Source organism: Panthera onca, chromosome A1 (genome assembly GCF_046562875.1).
Source record: "Panthera onca isolate mPanOnc1 chromosome A1, mPanOnc1 haplotype 2, whole genome shotgun sequence".
NCBI lineage: Eukaryota > Metazoa > Chordata > Mammalia > Carnivora > Felidae > Panthera > Panthera onca.
Window position 1 is genome coordinate 32,730,734 of NC_138339.1, and position 19,336 is coordinate 32,750,069.

A 19,336-nucleotide genomic window follows, 5' to 3' on the forward strand; every position below is an offset into this window, starting at 1 on the left:
TGGTTTTGGTTCAGGTCATGATTTCACAGTTTGTAAGATGAGATCTCGTGTCAGGCTCCGCATTGACAGTGCAGAGCCTGCTTGGGATTCTCTCTCCCCTCTCTCTGCTCTTCCCCTGCTTGCTCTCTCTCTTAAAATAAGCAGAAAGAAAGAAAGAAAGAAAGAAAGAAAGAAAGAAAGAAAGAAAGAAGAAAGAAAGAAAGAAAGAAAGAAAGAAAGAAAGAAAGAAAGAAACGTTAGAGCACCTCTTAATTAATTGTATGACTTTAGGCTCATATTGTTAACGTCCACTTAGAGCTCCTTATTGTTACTGCTTTTTAATTACTCACATAACTCACAGAATATGTTCTTCTTTTTACATCATATGTCACACAGAACAGGTGGCAGAGTGTAAAGTGGCCTGTTTTTTTGGAGTCACTCTGAGCGGCATTCTCATTCCAGCTCTAACATTTACTCTCTGTGGGACATGGAGAAAAACTTTAACCTTTCCACCCTTCTCATATGAAAGACAGGAATAGGGAAGTAGGAACAAGACTGTCTGAACAGCAACTGGCAACTAATAAGTGCTCCATAAATGACAATTGTACTTATTATTTTTTCCAAAATTGATCAAAGTAAGGGACAGATTACATAGCATATCCTATAAGACTAGAAGGCATGGAGCATATGAGAAAGCTAGAAAGTCCATAAAATTATTTTGTTTTGTTTTGTTGCAAGTTTTCATGATTCTGTTTTTAAGTAATCTCTACTCCCAATGTGGGCTCAAACTCACAACCCCAAGATCAAGAGTTGCATGCTCTACCGACTGAGCTAGCCAGGAGCCCCCATAAAATGATTAAATAACTACCCGATAGTAAATAACAGCAAGAATAATAAACGAAGTAAGACATGTGAGGCGCACTGAATAATTTTAGAACTCTATACGCTCTTGATAATTAATAGTAATTATTATCATTAGGTTTCATGCTAGAATTGCCCAAACCTTTCTATGGCCATGGATGAGACAGTTCCTAAAAAGTTAAAAGGCATAAAATAAAATAAAAATTATAATTCATCTCCTTAACATTTAATTAAAAGAAGTATTCCTTGAGGCCAGCAATCTGTAGCAATTATTACGAGTTCTGTCTGGAAAGTGATTTATCTAACAATTGCAGAATTTTCCATCCTTCCTATTTTGGCACCTTGTCAAAGAAAAGGCAAGAATGTTATTGTGGATAGAATGAAAAACAGAAATAGTGTTACCTCAAGTATTGCCAGGCAGTTGTTTGGGGTTTTTTGTTTTTTGTTTTTGTTTTTTTTTTTTTTTTTTTAGTGTTGACATAAGGATGGTAAACAAATGTACACAAATTGAAACTTGCAAAGTTTCTCTCTTAACAGAGTCAGTACCCACATGACTTAAAAGTTTTTCAACAGGCAAAATTATCAGAAAGGAAGAAAGGAAAGGACAGAAGACACAAATGTATCATTACATCATCAGGGATGCTACGGAACAAGATGCTATAATCTCTTACAGTGATAAATGTAATTATGTTGCTAGTAATATTGTGTTACATTTCATCAGATTCCTTCCCTCCTCCCAAGTAGCCTCCCATTACACACATTAAGCCACATTAAGTCCTGAGTCATTTCAAAACTCAAGGGTACATATTAATAATAAATAGAAACACCCAGGATTTCTACATGAATTTTCCTCCCAAGAACACCAAGTAATCTTGCTAATTTCACAACACACCTTGGAAGAGGATGCAGATGGCCATCACTGCTCCTAAGTCACCGGTTAGAAAAGTTTCACAGGAAAGCTGAGTGAACTATCCTACAACATGGTGCTAAACTGCACTGTTATCTCTTGGTAAGGGAAAAGTCAGGATGCTGAGGAAGAAGCACTGGTATAACGGATGATTTAAATCGCTTATTTACAGGCTATAGAATGGTTCACGGGCACTCTTTTTTTTTTTTAAATTTTTTTTAACGTTTTATTTATTTTTGAGACAGGGAGAGACAGAGCACGAACAGGGGAGGGTCAGAGAGAGGGAGACACAGAATCCGAAACAGGCTCCAGGCTCTGAGCTGTCAGCACAGAGCCCGAAGCGGGGCTCGAACTCACGGACCGTGAGATCGTGACCTGAGCCGAAGTCGGCCGCTTAACCGACTGAGCCACCCAGGCGCCCCTCACGGGCACTCTTTTAACACAGATAATAAAACATAGTACACCCCAATTTCAATATTGTAAATGTAATTTATGAATATAGGTGTTTATTACAAACAGGGATTCATGCTACATATACTGTTTATAGCCTATTCTTTTTGGACGGCAGCCTATTTATAAACAATTTCCATACATCTACATCAACATGTGCAATGGCTGTAATGTACTCCACTTATAAATCTATCCTAACTTACTTGTGTTTGAAAATCTCTTCCCCAAAGCCAGACATGAATATGCTTCCTTGAAAAAAAAATCAATATAGATTGATTCCTTCAACAAATAATTGCCACTCTGATAGGAATCTCCATGAAAGACAGAATCAGCACACTCAAGCACCAAAAATTTAGGAAGGGACATCAAATAAGCCAGCAACTACAACGGTATGTGGTCAGCCACTCTTATCAATTGAAACAAGATTTTTCTAGAGATTAATTTGGCTGAACATATAAAAAATTCCTAAAACTGTAAATACCATTTGCCCCAACAACTCCTCTCCTAGAAATGTATCCTCAGTTTATAATGAGATAAGTTTCAAAGACGTCTATACAAGACAATATGTTAAACAATAGTGAGAAAGAGGGGAAAAGAGAACAGTTTAAATAAATTAGGATATATTCAAAGCAAATACATGGAAGCCTTAAAAATGATCATGCAGGGGTGCCTGCCTGGCTCAGTGGGTTAGGCGTCTGACTTTGGCTCAGGTCACGATCTCGCAGTTCTTGAGTTCAAGCCCCGCGTCGGGCTCCGTGCTCACAGCCTGGAGCCTGCTTCGGATTCTGTGTCTCCCTCTCTCTGACCCTTCCCCAGCTCACACTCTGTCTCTCTGCGTCTCAAAAAGAAATAAACATTAAAAAAAATTTTTTTAATGTTGATACAGATTATGGAACAATATTCAAGATATATGATTATGTTTTTAAAAAAACAGGCTACATCAAGGAGTGCCTGGGTGGCCCAGTTGGTTAAGCGTCCGACTTTGGCTCAGGTCATGATTTCGTAACTTGTGAGTTTGAGCACCACATCAGGCTCTGTGCTGAGCTGAGCCTGGAGCCTGCTTCCGATTCTGTGTCTCCTTCCCTCTCTTCCCCTCCTCTGCTCACTCTCTCTCTCTCTCTCTCTCTCTCTCAAAAGTAAATAAACATTAAAAAATAAATACATAAATATAAATAAAAATAAAAAATAGGCTACATCAACATGTGTGTATGTGTGCAACGGAAAGATAAAACTCAAAATACTAGCAGTGGTTCTCTCTGGGTTACGAGTTTCTTAGAGGCTCTCCTTCATGTTCACCAGATTTTCTAATTTCGATATAATGAACACACACTACTTACCCAAAGGAGAAACTGACATGAACATTTTTTTCTTATGATTTTTTATTTACTTTGAAAGAGAGAGAGGGAGAGAGAGCTAGGGAGTGGCAGAGACAGAGGGGGAAAGAGAGAATCTGAAGCATGCTCCACACTGCCAGGACTTGACTCTCTCAATAGAAAAACTTTTATATATATATATATATATATATATTTATATATATATATATATATGGGGCACCTGGGTAGCTCAGTCAGTTGAGCGTCTGACTTCGGCTCAGGTCATGATCTCAGGGCTCGTGAGTTCGAGCCCCTTATCGGGCTCCGTGCTGACAGCTCAGAGCCTGGAGCCTGCTTCAGATTCTGGGTCTCCCTCTCTCTCTGCCCCTCCCCCATTCGTGCCCTCTCTGTCTCTCTCTTTCTCTCAAAAATAAATAAAAACATTTAAAAAATACAAATAAAAATTTTAAAAAAAGATAAATAGAGGGTGCTCTAGGAGCCCCTAATAGTCTGAAGCTGACAGGAAGACTGGGGACAGCCTCCCGTATTAGTGACACTAACACGAAATCTTCCAGGCTACATGGCAGTCAGCCAGTTAAAGAAAAGAGAAAGAGCACTCTAAAATGAGGGAAAGCCTTGGAGGAATGTGACAGCATGACCCAGTCAAAGTAAGTAGTTCACAGGCTCCGGAGAGGGCAACTGAAAGAAATAAGAACTAAAGGTGCCTGCTAGATTTTGAAATGGGGGGGTTCCATTTTGACCTAAGCCTGCACAGTGTCAGGGAATAGGTGAAGGCAGAAGCCAGAGAGATGAGCGCAGGCTAAGGAATGAACGGGAGGTAAGGAAGCGGGGATGAAGGTGAGCACTATTTCAGGAAGTGCTGTTCTAACCCTGAAAAGAGAGGAGCCATGGGATTCGATACGGGGCTATAGAGAAGGTTCTATTTTCTAAGATGGGAGAGCTGAAGGGTGTTAATAGGAGAAAGAGCCAACATAAAAGAAGAGGTTGACTTACAAAAAAAAAAAAAAAAAGAAGAAGAAAGAAAAGGAATGACAGGACGTGGATGCCAGTTTGATATTCCTACGTGGACCCTGCAGTTGGGCCAGGTGACATCACAGGAAATCATCCCTTAGCTTCAAACGACAAAGTCATTCCGTGGAAGGCACTTTCTTAGAATATAGGCCCAGTGAGTAGGTGCCACCAGGAGAACCCAGAAAATATTTAGTATCATCAGAAAATGTGGTATAAACAAAACAACACATTGTTATCTCACCTCTGTATGACAAAAAATATGTGTGAAATTTCTATGACCTCGCCTAAGGAAAGACATAAAAAAACTATCAGAAAAAGTATAGAAAACAGAAACTAAAGTGTTGAAGTGGATGGCAGGAGAATGAACAAGATGTGAACTTTTCACCAAGAAAAAAACAAAGCCTATTATGGGACATATTTTATGTTAGTGGCTTCTGGTCTTTCTGAGTATAAAAACCTTTTTTAATACCAAAATAGTTTGAGAACACACATGATAGCGTTTAAACACTTAATAATTATTGATTGGGAAAAGACATTATGACAAAAAACATTCACAAATTGAATCATTTTTTAATTAACTTGCATTTTATTAATCTCAGCACTACCTACATATTTTTGGTATGTGTGTATTTATGTGTGACATTATGTATTTATCCTCCCAGAGACAATGTTTGGGCACACATGAAATCGCAACTCCCTTGTGATAATTCTGAACTATCAACCACCATCCTGCACATGCCCAGGACCCTCAGAACATATCTGAGAAACACTGTCCCTAGTTTATAAAACCCTGAACTGAATGAATACGCATCTCATCGCCTAATATCCAAATACTACAATTAAAACATGAAACTTGAAAGACGTGTATCTAGAACACAGTAGTCTTTTGGAAGATTTATAAACATTATCTTAAATAATATAAAATGAAATACAGAAATGGTTTCCAAAATGTTTACATAAGTCACTAGATGATATTTCTGTAGTAAGTTTTAAAGAAGAATTGTGTTTGCAGAGGCCATAAGCTTTTGGGTGACATCAGAGAGTGTAACAGGGCTCTGTGCCTGGACACTTCTTGGTGCTGCTGAACCAAATAAACTGTAAGTCTTGTCAATGTTAATTCTCAGAGTCGTATTCTGATCAGGCATAATACAGAGGAACACATATATTTAAAATATTCTTGTATAAAGAATGAATCAATCAATGAATCAATGAATGGAAAAGATGGAAACTGGAAGAAAAGAAACCCAAGTCCAGGGCTCAATAATTTCACTATCCTACAAATAATTTAAAGTATAGAAATCACTATTTGCAGGGTTCTAAGAATCGATCCTGTCTGGATTTCCAGCAAAGATAGAAACTACAGATTAGAGAAAATGAAACAGAGAATGGTTTAGTTTCACTTTTCCATTGACTAGGAAAATGTATTTTTGAATTTGCATATATATAATCCCAATCAATGTATTTTCTAGGAAAACCTGGTCAGTTAGTTAGCTATTTTGCTGTTCCTTTAAGCAGATCTGAACCTGCCTATTTAATTTCCCTGTGCAAGCTGCCTTTGAATCCAGCAACCTCCCTATGACCACAATCTCCATATCTTACTCTATAAGCTTCTGCACTACCCATTCGAGAGGGAAGACTAGGGGTGCCTGGGCAGCTCAGTCAGTTAAGAGCCTGACTTCAGCTCAGGTCATGACCTTGCAGTTCATAAACTGGAGCGCTGCATCAGGCTCTGTGCTGACAGCTCAGAGCCTGGAGTCTGCTTTGGATTCTGCGTCTTCCTCTCTCTCTCTCTGCCTCACCTCAGTTTGTACTCTGTCTCTCTCCCTCTCTCAAAAATAAACTTTGAAAAAAGTTTTTTTTTTTTTAAAAAGGAAGACTAGAATGAACAAGATAATTAATCTTCATGAATAATCTGTGTTCTAGCAAGATCTGCTTTTGTCAGTAAATAACAATATGGGGCCATTTCAGTCAATTAATCAATAAATTCTAGAATTTCAGTAAACCGGGATGGGAAAATAAACTCACATACTCTTCTTTTTTTTTTTTAATGAAAAACCAGGGCACCTGGGTGGCTCAGTCGGTTAAACATCCAACTCTTGATTTCAGCTCAGGTCATAATCTCATGGTTTGTGACTTTGAGCCCCACATCAGGCTCTCTGTTGTCAGAACAGAGCCTGCTTCGGATCCTCTGTCCCCCTCTCTCTCTACCCCTCCCTAGCTCATGTTCTCTGTCTCTCTCTTTCTCTTACTCTCAAAAATAAATACAACCACACAGAGAACTGATTCTATTTAAAAAAAAAAAAAAAAAGGCAACTACTTTTAAATAAATAAATGAAATGAAATGAAATGAAATGAAATGAAAAAACAAGCACCATCTAGTATTCATTTTGTTTTGCTTTAAAGATGACTGTGCAGGGGCGCCTGGGTGGCTCAGTTGGTTAAGCGTCCGACTTCAGCTCAGGTCACGATCTGAGTTCGAGCCCCACATCGGGCTCTGGGCTGATGGCTCAGAGCCTGGAGCCTGCTTCCGATTCTGTGTCTCCCTCTCTCTCTGCCCCTCCCCATTCATGCTCTGTCTCTCTCTGTCTCAAAAATAAATAAAAACATTAAAAAAAAAAAAAAGATGACTGTGCAGAGCTCAGTGTCCAGCTGTGGCTCTGTTAACATTTATGTGGCCTTGGTTAAATTCATTAGCCCCTGCCCTCAAGTTCCTCTTTGACAATATGTGGAGGTTGAGTCAGGTGATCTTTAATGTCTCTATGAGTCCAAATACTTCAATGACTGATTATTAAGAAATTTCATCTATCTTCTGTATTCCTTATGTTAAGAAAATGGTGAAATTTCTAATAGTGGTTCAGCAAAGACATCAGCCAAATCATCTTCCCATTCATTAACTAAGCCCCTAAAACGCTCCTGAACTGCTCCCAAAATGACATTATCTTTCCACATTCTGAACTATAAAGATAAAATTGGAATCACTATAGGCCAATTATTTCAGATCCATATTTAGAAAAACATGAATCTACATATTGATTTAACACATAATTAAGTACTAAGTGAATTAGCAAACACAGGGAGCACAGAGAAGAAACAAACCTAGGGCATTCCCTCAAACCTATTAGAATCAGAACAGGGACAGGCTGTTAACTCCACGTTTATAATTCACTATGATAATTGCTAGGATGGAACAAATTATACACAGTACAGTTATGGAGGACATTTTGATTGTTTGATTATGTCTTTTCTTCCACTAGAGTCTAAGCTCCATGAGGATAAGAACCTAGATTTTTCTGGTCATTATTCCCCCAAAATCTGGCATATGATTAGTTCTCAAAAAATATTTGTTGAGTTAACAAAGGAATGAATGAATGGCCAAGTCACAGGGACATAAAAGAAATGAACCTAAGTCTGCTAGAACAGTATAGTTAAGGGCAAAGTTAGAGGCTACATCCTGAAGGTCCACATTATTCATGGTCAGTTGTTTTTTCATTATATTGGAGAGAGAAAGAACAAAATTTGTACAGTTGCATTCCCCTTATTCATTTCAAAACACACTTTATTATTTATTTATTTATTTATTTATTTATTTATTTATTTATTGTGGGGTTTTTTTTTTTAGTTTATTTATTTATTTTGAGAGAGACTGAGAGAGAGTGCAAGTGGGAGAGGACAGAGAGAGCAGGGGGACAGTGGATCCGAAGCAGGCTCTATGCTGAGGGCAGACAATTTGAGAAATCACCAACCGTGAGATCATGACCTGAGCCGAAGGCAGATGCTTAACTGACTGAGCCACCCAGGAGCCCCTTTAATGTTTATCTAATTTTGAGAGAGAGACAGAGACAGAGAGAGAGGGAGCCACAGAATCTGAAGCAGGCTCCAGGCTCTGAGTTGGCAGCACAGAGCCCAACATGGGTGTTGAACCCACAAGCCATGAGATCATGACCTGAGCCGAAGGCAGATGCTTAACCGACTAAGCCACCCAGGCGCCCCAAAACACATTTTCAACATTATAGAGCTAGGGTATTTTTTAAAAAATAGGAGAATTTTCTACGTGGAATTCAATGTATAGAACTCATAAATTTATGTAAATGAAAAACGAACAGTCCAGATGACAACCACTGCAACTTCTGGTGTGGGTTCATTTATGTGACACCTGTCATACTTACATCAAATTCCCCACCACCACCACCACTGCCAAAAGCAGAAAAACATCAAATTAAAAACTGCTTGCAATTTACTGCTATCCTTTTTTGTATTTGCTAAGAGCTAAGGGCATGGAATCTGGAAACAGGTCCGTTCTCTCTATATGTATGACATTCAGCAAATTACTTCACCTCTTTTGCTTCAATTTCATCTGAGAAATAAAGACAATAATATTACCTCATAACATGTTATAAAAATTAAATAAATTAATATGTGTAGACCTCTCAGAAGAATGTCTATCACATGAGAAGTTCTAAGTTCTGCTAACCACATGAGATAAACAAAATCAATATATTATCAGCCCACTCCATTCAATTGGAGCAGTGGAAGACAATGTATGCTGAAGACAATTTGGGGGGAGGGGATTATGTTAGTGAATTTTTCAAAGAAGAAAGCTGTGGATTCAGAATATCCCCAAATAAAGTAAACTGGTGAACAGAGAACGTGAAGGAGAGCAGGGGGGAGACGGGGGGGGGGGGGGGAATTCTAGAACATGTTAAAAAGAACCAGTCACGTAACTGCTTCCATTTTATCATGAGAAAATTTTTCCTCAGGGGAAGTAATGACTCCAAGTTAGAAAAGATATTAACAGTAATACTATTTTTGGAGTAGTGAATAAAGAGGATTTTTAAAGGTATTAGGCTTGAAAAAATTTCATGAAAAGTACTAAAAACCTATCCAGCAAGTGCATTCATAAAGTTTAAAAATAATACCTAGTGAGCATTAAAGTGGCAATCCCTAAACCTGACCATGTGTCACACTTAACCTGGGGAGCTTTTGTAAAAATCGATACCCTGGAGGAGATGACTCAAAAGGTCTGAGGTAAAGTCTGGCATTTTGATTTTTTAAAAATTCTCCCAGTAATTTCCAACTACAACCAGTCAGAATGAATGGACTGAACACTGCTACAGAGAGATCTCTAGAGGTGTGTGGCTGTATTGTCTGTTCAGCCCCACCTCTGCAACCTTATTGTCCTTAATGATGTCAAAAGCTATCAACTGCAGATAGGACAAAGTCATGAGACAGGACAACATGCTGCCTGACCAGCCCAAGAGTCCAAAAAGGCAGGAAAAAATAAACTGTAAATCTCATGACAAATGAACCTTCATTCAGATTCAGAAGTCAAATGTAAAATTGCAATAAACAGGTGCCATAAAAAATGTTTCACAGCTCTTCAGTTGAAAATATTTCCTAGGTTTGTTTTACCACCAGACACACAGCCTACTGGGTGATGCAGATGTCTGTAAGCTGACACCTTCCCACTCAACTCTGTGCCTCAGACCACCTCTACAGCATCATGTTCCAAACTAGAGAGGTTTTTGGGTTTTTTGTTTTTAGAGAGAGAGAGAGAGAGGAGGGGAGAGAGGCAGAGGGAGAGAGAGGGAATCTTAAGCAGGCTTCTCAGTGTAGAGCCCAAAGTGGGGCTTGATCCCACAACCCTGAGGTCGTGACTTATGCCAAAATCAAGAGTCAGATGCTCAACCAACTGAGCCACCCAGGCGCCTTTGGAGTTGTTTTAAGAGCGAGGTTGACTAGGCTGATATTTGGCAAGTGTGCACCAGGATGGCCAGAGTGACTGTTATAACACTGAAATGCTTCAGTACCAGTTGGTGAATAGCTGCTGCTTAGAGCCCCCAGGTCATTTCAGCCCAGGACCTCGCCCCTCCTCAACAACGTAAAGGTTAATGAGAGGCATACCCAGGTCTCCACTCTGATTGGGTGTTACCTGCTGCCAGATGCATTGTTAATATTTTCAAAATGGAAATACCTAGAAAAGCATCTAACCAGGAGAGGGAATTGCCTGGAAATTATATCCAAGGAAGAGTTCCTGCATCTTTAGCCTTGAAAGGAGAACACATGAGATGGGGTGGGGACAGGAGGAATGGGAGTGTTGCCTTCAAATACTTGCATGGCCTCATGTGAGAAACATTAGATTTGGTCTCTGTAGCTTGGGTGGGAGGAATCACACACAATGATTGGAAGTAACAATGCGGCAGGCTGACGTCAGTTCCATATAAGGAAGAACTTTCGAATCCTGGTGCCACCCAACCACGGTGGCTTTGGGAGAACAGCGAGCTTCCAGGGGCAGCACAGGAAGGAAGTCATGACTGAGGTCATTGCAGCTGCAGGTGTTTCTGCTCCGAATGGTGAACTAGCAAGACCACTGGTTCCCAAACCTGACTGTTTATCTGAATCCTCAACAGAACTTTTTTTAATAGACTTTATTTACTGCTCACCTCAAAACTGAGCAGTAAGTACAGAAAACATCCATATACTCCTTGTCCCCTCATATACAAAGCCTCCCCTACTGTTAACAATTTGAACCACATTGGTACATTTGTTACAGTCACTGAACCTACATTGAAACATCACTGTCACCTGAAGTCCATAGTTCAACACACAGAGTTAACCCTCAGTACTGTACTCTCTGTGGGTTTTAACAAATGTGTAATGACACATATCCATCATTATCAATGGAACTTTTTAAAGATTAGACCTCCTTCTCTCCACTCTAGACCCAATAAATCAGAACCTTCTGGCATTAGAGTTTGGGAAAGTGCATGTTCTAAAGTTATTCAAGTTATACTGACACATAGATAGTTTTGGAAATCTTCAATCAGTGATCTAGAAGGTTCATTCCAACCTTCAGATTCTGTAATTCTCTTCCGTAAAAATCATGGTATCTTTTTTTAAAGAAGTACTTGATTCTTGAAAACTGTCCAGGGCTTAGAAGCAAATCTGTGGGATATATATGTATATGTATGGTCAAGCACTGTGCTAGACCCCTTTAATTATTTAAAAAAAATTTTTTTAATGTTTTATTTTTACTTTTTGAAGGAGAGAGACAGAGCATGAGTGGAGGAGGGGCAGAGAGAGAGGGAGACCCAGAATCTAAAGCAGACTCCAGGCTCTGAGCTATCATATCAGCACAGAGCTCGATGTGGGGCTCGAACCCACAAACCGAACCGTGAAGTCATGACCTGAGCTGAAGTCAGACGTTTAACTGACTAAGCCACCCAGGTGCCCCTTTATTTGTTTTTTTAGACACCTTTAATTCTTATAAGAACCTTACAATGTAATTGTTAATATATATCCCCACTTAATAGACAATAAAACTGAGGCCTAGACAAGTTAAGTAACCTGCCCAAGGTCACAGAGACATAAAAGGCAGAGGTGGGATTCAAATAGAGGGATATTTGATCCACATTCTCTCCCTTATACCAATAGAGAATACAGTGACTATTACTTTACTTAAAATATTTCTGTATCAATATTGTGATACTATATAAGTACTGATTAACTTAAACTTTAATTCTCAGGGTATTCAGCAACATTCTTTCAAGAATGCATAGTCCAGGGATGCCAGCTAGCATTATATCAGAAAGGGTCACTTTCCAGGGGTGATTATTCTAAGTCTCTCTACTCTCCATATCTTGATTGACAACTGATTGTTTGTTAAGTAGCATATTATGTTAAAATGGATGGTACTGGTGAAACTAACGAGTTATTTATTTGTACAATGCAAGCTATAAATGTTCTCCCATTGGTACAATTAAAAGCATTCAAAGAATGTGGATTGTCTAGCATTGTTAAAAATCTGTCCACATTTTCACGCACAAGGAATATGAATATCTTGTCCCCTTAAGGGATGGAACCTAATTCCTAATACATCCGATATCCAGCCATTGATCTGACTGACTAGAAGACACTAAAGCATGACAATATGTACTCTGATGCTCTGAAAGAACAGATTACAGAGGTTTCAAGGAGGCTACAGATCAAACCTGTGAATGGTTCTGTGCCTGCTAATGAATTGTTAATGAATGTTTCTTGAATATGCATTTGAATATACAGGAGAACTTCGTCTGAGATATACACATATCTTAGTATTCTTTATAACCTGGTAGTGAGGTTGTGAAAAGAAGTCAACCATCACCACCTCAAATACCTTTTGCAATTATTGAAATGTACCAAAAAGAAAGAACCTAAAAGTTTTGCATGACTAATGTTAAGTTAGATTGGCTTATAACAAAGGCTTTTTTTGCTTTCTACTGACCTCTTTCTGAAGTTATTGGCATTTTGTAAGTTGAATGACTATTATTTGCAAACAGAAAATGAATTAAAATTCTTAGTAGAAAAACAAACATAAGCAGGTATTTCACTGGATATACCAAATATAGTCAATAACAATATGAAGAGCTGCTCAACGTCATTAGTAATCAGGGAACGACCACAAGAGATACCACCTTAAACCCACTGAATTGGGAAAAGAAAAAAAAAAAAAAGTCTGACCAAGCCAAGTGCTGGAGAGGATGTGGATCCACAGAATCTTTTATTCACTGTTGAAGAAAGTGTAAATTGGCTCAATCACTTTGGAAAATAATTTGGCACTATCTCATGTAGTTGAATATTCACATATTCTTTTTCACTCCTACGTATAGACCCAAAAGAAACCCTTATGCTATTACTCCAAGAGACCTGCTCAAGAATGGCTAAAGCAGCAGAAAAGCCAAAACCTAGGAATAACCACAAAGCCCATCAACAGGAGAACGGATGGAAACCCCTGTGGTCTATCCATACAATGAAACACTATCCTAAAGTCAACGTGGAATAACTACAGCAATACGCACCAATATGGGTAAATCTTAGCTATCGATGCAATAAAATTAAAAGAAGTGAGAAAGCAAGTAAAAGAAAACCACAGCGTTAAGGGTGAGGCTTCTTCAGGAAGTGAAAGGCAAGGGGTGGCTATGGAGAGGGGAACCATATAATTTGATGTAAGTTATTAACAAGAATTAGCTCTTCTTTTTAGTGATGGGTTCATGAATGATTACATTATTAATGAGATGATAGATAGATAGATAGATAGATAGATGCAGGCTATACATAGGCCAATGATAAAACTGTATCATGAGACATTGACTGAGGTTTGTCCAATTCTGTACACTTGAAGACAAAACTAAGATAAAACCAGAAAAAGTATAAAGAGTAAAAATAAAATTTAAATACCTATACACAGTGTGCAACAATTCTGTGTTTAAGTCTAGATGAAAACAAATGCCTTATCATACTTCTTACATCAAAACACATGGTCAATATTTAGCTGAATTGAATTGTTTTTCAATAGGAGCCTGAGTTTTACTGGGTTGTTGTGGGCTGTTGTTGTTGTTCTTTTGTTCGTTTGTTTGTGTTTGCATTTTCTGCTGCAGCCATCATATGCCAAGTCTGATAGTTCTCTGCCTTTCTGCAGTTTTTTACGTGAAGAAGAGAATTAGAAAACAAGCTGTCTCATCCTGAGAGCTATGTGAATGCCATATGGTACTGTAGCTGGTTGATCCAGGTTTGTCATCCATGAAGCAGCACCAACTATGTCCCAGGCTCTGTTCTAGATTCTGAGGACAAAGCAGCAAATGGCAAAGTACCTGCCTTCATGAAGCTTAAATTCTAATATTGTAGATATTGTCATGTCATGAGCAATAATATGAAGAATGCAAGACATGGAAACAGAGAAAAGACAGAGTAATCTTGGAAGCCTCTCTGAGAAACAGAATGAAACATGAAACTGAGTCTAGCTAGAATAGGAGCATTCCAGAGGAGAAAAGAGCAAGTACAAAGTCCTGGGGTGCAAGATTTCTTCAGGTATTAAAAGAACAGTAAGGCCAATGTGGGATGGAGGGGAGACTGGTAGATGATGAAGTTGGGGTGGGTGTTTGGAGCACTCTAGAGATCTTGATAGGAGTTTCACCTGCATGGAAAGGAAGAAAGCCTAACTGAAGTGAGTTCAAAAGAGGCTGGGAAATGAGGAGTTGAGGTGGCAATACAGCTAATTCTTTTGAGGAGTTTACTCAAAAAAATAAATCTCCAAGAAGAAATAAAATATGCTGCATGCCAGAAACCTAGATGTGTCTCATGACTTTGAAAAAAGGGAAGACTGTTCTACAGATTGTCCTATGGAGATAACACCTTACTAGGTGGATTGACAAAGAGGCCATTAGGGACAGGAGTCCCTCAAGGACCTGTCTTTGGCCTCCCAATCCCTTCTACTTCTACTCCCTTGGAAAACCTCCATAACCCAAGTCTTTCTCCTTCCTCCTCTCCTATCTGTATCTTCAGCTGGGCCCTCTGATTACAGGATTGATCGCATATCTCCTTACCACCCACCCTCTTCTGCAAACCACCACCCAGAAGCTAACAAGCTATTCCAAGTCAGGAGCTGCATGGCCCTCAGAACCCCTCAGCCTGTGATCAGTCCCAGAAATGCCTTCAGGCAAAATTGTTCTTTTTCTCTGAGGCTAAACTAGCCTGACTTTGCACAAAATTGGTTGACAGCTTGTTCTCTTCTTGTTGTAGCCTGTTTCAAGAGACTCCATAACCATGGTGAGATGGCTGCTGTCTGAAATCTGATTTCTGCTAACATGGGGCAGAAACTCTGGGTCTGGAGGCCAAGGTGGGGGTTACCTCTTCTCTCAGTTTCCCCTCATGGAAAGGTGTGGGAGGTCCCAGTCATTTTATGAATGCCACACCCACCTGCCTTCCAAGCCTTATATAGGCCCCTGCAAGTGAAGCAACATCAGAAAACACTCACAGCAGGCCCATGCTAGCACAGATTCCCAAGGAACCTGAAAGGCAGACTTTGGCAGATGTTTCCCCCTTCAGCTAAATTGTCTTAGACTCACTGACATCTCTCTCAGCCTCAGACTCCTAAGACACTGTTTTTCTGATGACCACCTAGATATTCTGGTATTGACCAGATTAGAAAGTCTCCGAGAAAACCTGTCCTTCAGGAATCACACAGGAAAAGGGAGAGTAAAGACAGATGGACAAATGTGTAAGCACTCCAAACAGCCAGGACCTTTCCAGCCACAGGTGTCTTTCTAATACTGCTAAATGAGTCAAGAAGCCATCACATCAGGTCAGCAGAACAAATGAGAAAACAAAATTGTGAATCAGTAGACACTGATTTACCCCTGCTATACTTTAATGAAGTTTCAAAAGAAAAATCATACTCCAGCAGAGGCACACATCAACAGTGGCCAGCTTTCCTGATCAATCAAGAGTCCTATAAATTAATTGCACAGAATTAATTGCATAGAATTTCTGTTTAGGGGACCTGGGTGGCTCAGTCGGGTAAACATCTGACTCTTGATTTCAGCTGGGGTCTTGATGATCCCAGGGTCGTTGGATGGAGCCCCGTGCCAGGCTCCTCACTGAGTGTTCTGCCTGCTTAAGATTCTCTCTCTCTTCCCCTCCTCCCTCCCCTGTTCAGGCATGCTCTCTCTCTCTCTCTAAAAAAAGTTTTAATTTAATTTTATTTATTTAATTTTTAAATGTTTATTTATTTTTGAGAGAGAGAGAGAGAGGCAGAAAGAGGGAGACAGAGGATCTGAAGCAGGCTCTGAGCTGAGAGCAGACAGTCTGATGCAGGGCTCAAACTCAGGAACCGCGAGATCACCGTGAGCCACCCAGGTGCTACAAAAAATGTTTTGTAATTTAAAAGAAAGAATTTCTGTTTAAGCTTTTTAAAGAAAGATATCTAAAGTTTTTGTAAATATTACATGTGGGACCAGGAAGTCTGTCGTTTCAACTCATTAAATAGTATTTTAGTTAATTCAATCATAAGGGCACCAAGTTAAGCAGAACCTAGAGGTATGAATTAGTTCCAAGTTCCATAAATCTTTCATGTTGAGAAACAGGCTAGGACCTGAGTATTTTGTTCCAAAATACTAAGACATTTTACGTACTTCAGAATCATATGAAATTATTCTGTGTCTAAGAAAAAAATATTTTATTGAATCAGGTTTTTTTTATACACCACTACATGCACAGATTCTCTCTGAAAGAGTTCGGGAATCGCAGTGCTTGTATACTGATGAGGAAAAAAAAAACCTACTCAGACCCAAAAAGAACCTCACAAGTGTTACAAAAAGGAGTTCTACCCCTTTCAGAAAGTGCAGACGGGAACAGCTCCTGTTATGGACACGGGGCTGGTCAGTGAGGAAACAGAGGCCAGAAGCTGGGAAGAGGAAATAGCAATGCCATCAGCCAGCTCAGGGGCGGGAAAGAGGGATGGAGGGAATCCCTGGTTTACCACTGTCAGGGGGAAATCCCTTGCCTGTCATTTTTCTCTGTTACAGAGTTGTCCTTTTCCAGCTGAGATGTATCAGCTTCACTGTAAAGGTCCTCTTGAAGCTTCCTTGAGAACATGTTGAGGCATGTTGACACCTCAAAGCATCCCCGTATTTTGAGAAAATGAGAAGACCTAAGCTGCTAAGCCCAACTAGCAAGGAAAACTACAAAATGAAATGGAAATGTGTTTCAATAAGCGCAGGGGCAAAGGCCGGCAGGCCGGGCTTCACTTAGCTCTATTTGGATAAACACACACTCTAGGATACTAGCCCACACCAGAAACATATGTTCTGAAAATATCAGAGGAGGCCAGCGAGCAACACAATCCCAGGTCACTTGATTGAACCCTCCTCCTCTAAGAAGATAAGGAAGAGGAATTATAAAAAGACAAAGATGAGAATCAGCCAAGATTTAGCTTTCGATAAACCTTGAGCTCATACAAGGATATGAAAAAATGACAATCTCTGGGAAGAAAATTATGCATTTCTCTATACTAACCAAGCAGTTCATGAGAAAGCTGCTTCTCATTTCCAATGATGTTGAAACACTTCTTCCAAGAAGCCTTCTCTCTGACTAATGGGAAGAGGGTTGTAGTAAATCACTTTAGAGTTCCTCCTTGGGGCAAAATTGTAAGCTTAGTAAAATACATCTGACAGATTTTCTGATCCTTCCTCCATTCTAAGTACTTTGTGCTATCTAGGACTATCATGCACATCTCCATTCCTAGGGCCTTGCTGGGGTAAGGATACACCCCATACTCTTAACATTTTCCTACCTTTTCTCTTCCATGTAAAATGTGTTTGTCCTATGTTCAATCTCCATAGATCCTGTCCTTAATCGAAGTCACAGTGAATTAGTCATATAAACAAATTAGCCCATATGCTACACTGATGTGCCACAGATTAATGTGTCTAATCTGGTTTTTTATCAAAAGACATTCAGTTGGGCTAGGTAAGCTTCATATTCTCTCCGAACTCTAATATTGTAAAATTTTATGAGTGACTCTGGTCAAAAAAAAAATCTTAAACCTTGGGCCCCACTAGTTGGCAAATTGACCTTTTAAGGCCCTTGAAATTAGACCATTTGTGTTGTTGTAAACATGTCATATCTGATAGCTGCCCTTCAATCAAAAAGTTTAATGGCAATTTTTAGACATTATTATTGTACATCTTGTATATTAGTGGATTGAAGATGACCTAAAGTCTTGGCTTTCCTCTCATCGAGAAATTAGTCTCCTTTCCCTTTGACATGGAATCCAGGCTGGTCTTGTAACTCTCTTTAATCAAGGGAATTTGGGGAAAGTGACATTTTGCCAGTTCTAGCCTAGGCCATAAGAGGTATGGAAGCTTCTTCTGCTTTCATCCTCTTTGGAGCCTTAAACCAATGCAAAGAGGTCCAGCTATTCTGCTGAAGACACTGTGTAGAGAGAGAAATTGATTCCCAGCCAGTCCCTATCTGGTCCAGACATCTCAGCTGAGGTACCAGACATATGAGTAAAGCCACTTTGGACTTCCAGCCCTAGATCTAGCTCCAGATAACTGAAGCTGCATAACCCCAGATGAGACCAGGAGAAGAACCACTGAATTGAGTTCAGTCCATAGACAGCTATTCTTATTTTAAGCCATTAAGTTTCAGAATGGTTTGTTATGCTGCAGTAGATGACTGAAACACATTCCTAAAAGCTGGTCTCATCTTTTCTTTGAACAAAGAAGGAATGGGAAACAAATAAGAGAATTTTTTAAATGAAGTTCCTAAATTATTATCAGTTATTCCACCATCCAGCACAGACTCCTTCCCATATACAATGGCATATCCATAAATTCGTTCAATACTTTCTCAGCTTACATATGTCCCCAATATCTGCTGCCATCCAAACAGAGAGAACTTGTAAGCTCCTGCTGGTTAGAAACCAAGAATTTTAACAGGTCTTTTATAAAAGCTTTTTAGCAATAATAATTTCCGCAGAGGACTTCAGCAATGATCAACACTATGTCCTAGAAGTCTTGCTACTTCTCCATACTGATAAGTCTAGAAATGGAACCTCAGACAGAAACTCCATTTTGAAAGCCTAATGTCATCCTTTTGACACTGAAACCATAAGACCCTCTCCTGCACTCCTCCCACCAACAAAATACATTACACAGTGACCATAGGCTTATTCTACAGGAGTATTTTTTTTAAGTTTATTTATTTTGAGAGAGAGAGAGCGAGCATGAGTCAAGGAGGGGCAGAGAGAGAGAGGGAGAGACGGAATTCCAAGCAGGCTCTGCACTGTCAGCCTGGAGCCTGATGCATGGCTCGATCTCATGAACCATGAGATCATGACCTGAGCTGAAATCAAGGGTCAGAAGCTTAACCAACTGAGTCAGGTGTATTTTTTTAATCAGTGGTTATAAGGTTGGTTATTCCTAAAGGGAAATTTTATATCTCTCTGCCATGCATTCATGTGTGACAAACCCCTAAC